This window comes from Xiphophorus hellerii, chromosome 9 (assembly GCF_003331165.1).
Source record: "Xiphophorus hellerii strain 12219 chromosome 9, Xiphophorus_hellerii-4.1, whole genome shotgun sequence".
Taxonomy (NCBI): Eukaryota; Metazoa; Chordata; class Actinopteri; order Cyprinodontiformes; family Poeciliidae; genus Xiphophorus; species Xiphophorus hellerii.
Window position 1 is genome coordinate 23,216,424 of NC_045680.1, and position 6,000 is coordinate 23,222,423.

Sequence of the window (6,000 nt, forward strand, 5' to 3'; positions counted from 1 at the left end):
AGAGATAATAACTACGGTATCTTAGAGAAAGCAGAGTGAAAGTTAATGGTTTGGAGGGTCTTTAGAGGTCTTTCTAAAGGTAAAAAGGGAGGTCATGACATTAAGTAGTTCTGCCCTGAAAGGCCGAGTCACTGGCAGAGCAGCGGACCAAGCAGGACGTAGGTGTTGTGAATGCACTCAAAGACCTTCAAAACACCGCGATAAGACTTGTTACCGAGGTGGGACTCCCTCTGCTGTGGATTAACTCGCCACACACGCCAGAAATGTGACTCCAGGCGGCTCACATGTAATTGTTTGAGATAAAGACATCCGTCCCAGGAATGATAGGGCTTGTTTACCACCACTTCAAAATGGAAACGTTTCCTAAACAGCAGCTCGTGCACTCAGACTCACCGGTTCGTAAGCACGCGCACCGTGACTCGGCCTTCGCCGAAATGGCCGACCAACGCTCGTCATTTGGGCCAATCGCGGAGCAGTTAGGCGGCCCAACAGGAAGCAACTCGCATAAACACAGGGTCCGAACGCAGTAAACAGAACCGCCGGAACACTAAGCCAGCGCAGATTAAAGAGGAGCAGGAGGTTTGTGGAAGAGGTGTCCCGAAAACCGAGCATACAGAAGCAGAGAGTGATTGGAGATGATGCTAATCTCTGTCCGTACAGCGAAAGTCAACAAGTCAAGGTGAGCGGAGACAGATCGACAATAGCGGAGAACATGTGAGGTCCGTTTGAGAGTTTCAGCAATTTATGGCAATGTATTTATAAGTTGTTCGGTCATTCTTTAGTGTTTAAAGCGCTTTTCTTTTACATCCTTTAAATTGTCGGGTCTTTTCTTCGCTTTTTAACTGAACAAGGTAGTTTCGACTTCTTCAAACAAAAAATTGTTGAAGGTTTTAACCTACGCTTTCTTAAATAGGCCTAATACAACAGTGCTTTGGAAAAGTTTTCAAGCCTCATAAAGAGGTTTCACCCACAAAACTTCAGTATCATTCACGTGAAAAACAAATTAGCACACCTTATGACAAGCCGTGTTTTTCAATATCAAAAAATTAAAGAAAAATTAACAATCAGACTGAGTGATATACTTTTTAAAGTAGGTGAAGTGCAGTTCCTGATGCCGAATAAATTAGGACACCCCATAATTTTCTTTCCACTGAAATTGCTACAGTCACACATCGGTGTATAAATATGAGATCAGCGATTCTACACTGTATGTAAAATGCTCTATAAGTGGAGATTGTTCCAAACTACTGCCTGTATTCAATGTCTGGTTGTACAAGGAAGTTCACCCTGAAAGCAGACGACAAGATGCTGAAAGAAGTCTCCAAAAATCCTAAAGCGCCATCATTGGTCCAACAGCAAGCCCTTGGGAGTAGTCATCCAAAAAAGTTGTAGATTCAACTCAAATTATTGATGTGTCGTTGGGCAAGGCACTTAACCCCAACCTGCCTATTGAGCTGCTTATTACTGTATCACTATTACAGTGTGAATGTACGCTTGCGTAAGGATTGAAACCGTTTGTAAAGGTATCTTAGCTAAAGCAGATCTGGGCCCCGTATCATGCTGATTACCCACCATACACCACGAAATTCACCAAACGCTGGCTGAGAACGAAGAACACAGAAAGTCTTGGGTTGAGTCTGAGCTCACCTCAATCTCGTTGAGATGCTGTGACTTAACATGGAGCTTGAAAGGAAGCCCTCAAACGTTTCACATCGGAAAGTAACTAGCAGGGTAAACACATTTTGTGTGCTGCTTTAAACAAGGCTAATGTGTGTTTGAGTGCAATTGAATTGCCTTCTCCTCCAGGTTATGATAGTTGCAATCAACAGTTTTCCCTCTAACAGATTAGCTTGTTTTTCCATAGAATTTTTTTCAGGATGTGCCAGGCTAAGTGATTTAGCATTGTGTTGTTATTTGAAAATCATTGTGATTTAAAAGGAAGTGAACACTTACTGAATCCCCTGTGCATTTTCATTGGCGGGGAGGAGGAGTTTGTAATGCTCAATGCTCAATCTGATAGAAAGGTTAGCGCAACAAAGCCAGCCTTGGTAGCTGAAACTGTTTGTCGCAGAGGATGAAGACAGCAGTCAGAACAACAGTGTAACTCTTCTGTCCAATGTCGGCTCCATTAACCCCTGCTTTTAAGAGTCACCTGATCTCTCTGTGTTTTGTTTAAGCTATTAGAGGCTTTAGATAAGCTTAGCAAAAAACATTTTTAATGTTTTTTTTTTTTACTAATTCACTGTTTATAATCCATCCTCCCGCCAGTTGACAGCTGAGATAGGCTTTAAACCCCCCCGCCCCCCGCCTCACTATAATACAAAGTGGTTACAGGAAGTGTGACACAGTGAGGACATCTGTGTTCAGAATGCTCACTTATTTTCTCACACACCAAATATTCCTCTCTATCAAACGCCTGCAGATTTGTGGTCTACGCGACTCAAGACTCACCTGGAAACCGAATACTTGGAGTGGCTCCAACTGAAGGCAGCTCGACCTACTTTCTGATTAATCCAGCAAATGACTATTCAAGAAATAAAATAAGAAGCAACATCTGTCGCAAACGTAGGCAGTAGGCGACTTTAAGTTCCACACCACTTTTCCCAGTACGCATGCGCAATACAGATAGCGACGCAGCTAAAGCAACACGATTCTTTAAAGTTGTGACGCAACATGATGTTCCACAGAATACGGTACATTTTGTGCACGGTAAGGCCAGAAACAGAGTAGCAGAGTATCTGTGTGCACATAAACAATGCAATAGAAAAAGTTTGTTTGAAATGTGTTTTTGTTTTTTTTTTGTTAAGTCCTGATGATCGTTGACTTGTTTTCTGTTTAAACAATACTATTGTTTACGGATTCTGTGTCTCTTCCTCTATCTCTTTCATCTGCTTACACACACACTTCTGCCGCTTACATAACCATATCACATAAGACCGGCGACAGTCACACATGAACAAAATGAAACTGATTAGACTAACCTTCAGGGAGGGTACCGAATGAGGAGGAGAATAAAATATATTCACACCACAATCTTTGCCTCACTTGGTTACATCCACAAGGTGAACTGAGTGGACGGTGAATGTCACTTTGTTTGTCTTCCATTTGTATGACTTACATGGCTTGTAACATTTGGTCATTTTTGGGCATTACACTGAGGGGTTTTGGAACTGGTAAACGGACCTGGGCGGTGCACAGAGGGGAAAACGGATGAACTACAACATTATTTCTTTGCATATTTTTTAATAAGCTCATAACTGCTGGGACTCAGAAAAAGAGAACACAAGCTGAGACTCCTGGTCATCGCCATTTTGAAAAGGGTGATACGAAAGTGGTACATGAAAAGAAATATTTTTCAAGCGTGTGTAGCAGTATGTGTGACATACTAGTGGCAGCACACTTAGATTCCTCCGAGTACGTAGAAAGAAAACAAAATGTGGTAAAATATTTTTTCTCATCCATTTTGTCCATCTCAATTTGTGATTGTTTTTTTCTTTCTTCCAGATTTTATTTTAAAAGCCCGGCCTATTGAAATATGATAAGAAAATCGTAGCAAAGTTTTGTATTACTATTTTAGGAATGGAATGAAACCAGAGTCTGGAAAAGTGTGGAATTATGCCAGGAGAAATGTGTGTTAATGAACAAGACAGCTGAAATATTCTGAACACTGAACAATAACTATGGAAGGGATGATTTACCACCCAAACGTGTGCTATTAAGCACAATGAGAAGTATTATTTTCATTATTCTGTTTGATCAAGAAGAAATGAGTTCCTGATTTCACTCAGCTTAGTATATTTCTGTTTGCGTATGATTTTGTTTTGTCGTGTATCTTCCTGTGGGACCAACCGTAAGGCTGCTTTGCTGCAGGCTTCAGGCCAGAACCATAAGAACCACAATATCACAGATGAATTCAAGCCAAGGCACACAGAACATTAAAACGTTATGATTTCACGCTAAAGGTAAGTGGGGCAAGTGAACATGAAGTTCTTTCTCATCTATGTCAAAGAGTCCTTGGTACACCTTCAAAGCACCGCTGGGGAAAATAAAAAACCTCAAGTCTTCTTGGAAATGATCGGACTTTCCTTGCACACCTTTCTCTTTGACATTTGTCCAATTCCTCTTTATAAAGCTGACGAGCTCGGCCAAAAAACGTACCGATGCAAAACCGTGCTCAGATCTCTGGAGGTCCTTCATTAGGCTCCGGTTTGGGATGTAGTTGGGACACCCCCCGTATCAGTTCTGTTTCAAATGGCTGCTTCTGTGTTTTATTTGCTTTTTTTTAGAAGGGATTGAGGGAGGGTTGGGTTCGCAAACTTTTTATAGAAAGTGCTGCCTCAGGTAAAAAACAAAGTTTTCAAAGTATGACTGTGACAGTTCAGCAAGATTTCAGGATTTCATCCATCCGTCATCCGACAAATTCATACTTGCTCCAATTTAGAGAGATGGGTTAACCTAACAGAGCTGTGTTTGGACTGTGGGGCTCAGAGTACGCAAACTCTGCAGAATAATCCCAGATTGAGCCTCATTTGAAGTTGTACCAACAGTTCTCAGGTTTGTAAGCTTCTCTCCTTTTTCCTCCAAGTGCAAGAATGGTCTTTGTGGAATTGTACGCCAGCTTTTCTGTTGCTTTTGGAGTCATGGCTTCTTCCTCTCTGAGCGGCTTTTCAGGGAGCTTCGCTATAAATACTGACATCCTCTTGGCTGCTTCACAACTTCTCCAGATTTTGTTCCGGCGTAGATTTGCACGTTTGGGATCAAAACGCGTTCACCTCTGAGTACGGCTGGACGTGTTTACATTTGCATGTAATAGTTTGAACTCATAAATGTGGCACCTTGAGGAATCTAGAAGTGTTATCACAAAATTATTCACACTAGCTGATTCATTCAGAGTTTTTAATGATATCGCAAAAGGAAGAAGCATTGCCCTAAAATACATTGACCTTTGTGCCTCATTTAAATTAAATAAGCTTGCAAAGTCACAACATCATCATCTGGGCTTTCCCACATGGGTTGAAGGCATAGTTATGTTGGAATGTACAGTTCAAAGTTTGAAAAAAAAAAATAAAATCTTAAAAATCTATTAATTATTTTAACAATTAGCTAACAGAAATGTTGCGACCCTAACTGACCTAAAACAGAAAAAGTTTATTCTGATTTAATGTCATAAAGACAAACCAAAACAAAAACATATGGGGTTATATACTTGCCATTACACCACTCCTTTGTTGTTTACAGATAACTGAAGAATTATGGCTCTCTGATGCAAAAAAATAAATAAATTAAGTTTTAGCTTAGAAATTAAGATTTTAACATGTGATATTGAATTGCTACTCAGTGATAAAACCAATAATAATGCTACAGCAGTTTCAATTTGCAATGTTTCAAAGACATTTTGCTTAAAATTGTACTCAAGTGAGAGTAGCAGTACTTCCACATGTCTTTACTCAAGTAAAAGTAAAAAGTAGCCGTCCAAGAAATTACTCAAGCAAGAGTAAAAAAAGTATAGTAAAGTCTACTCAAGTACCGAGTAACTGATGAAATGATCAATTCTTTAATATTTAAAAATGACATCATCAGACTGACCAAGATATAAAGTTAAGTGGAAATTTCGGTATTTTAAGGGCGGGAAAGACAATAATTAATATAAGTAATAAAAAAAAACAAACAAAATAGGGTAAAAAAAAATCTAATTAGTTTCTTTTAATAAAAGAACATAGGAAACTTTAACAAAAACTGCAGGCGTGTGTGTCTGTCTGGTGGATTTTTGGCTAAAACATGTTTGTTCCTCATTCAGTGAAGTTCGAGTATCCAGAAATTGTATTCAAGTAAACGTAGCGATACGTCATAATAAAATTACTCGAGTAAAAGTAAAAAGTACAGCGTAGTAAAAAAAACAACTTCTATAAGCAATTTTTTTCAAATAAAAGTAAATATAATTTTAAAAAAAAATGTAACTAGTTGCCACCCAACTCTGCTTACTGGACTCTTACTCAGTTT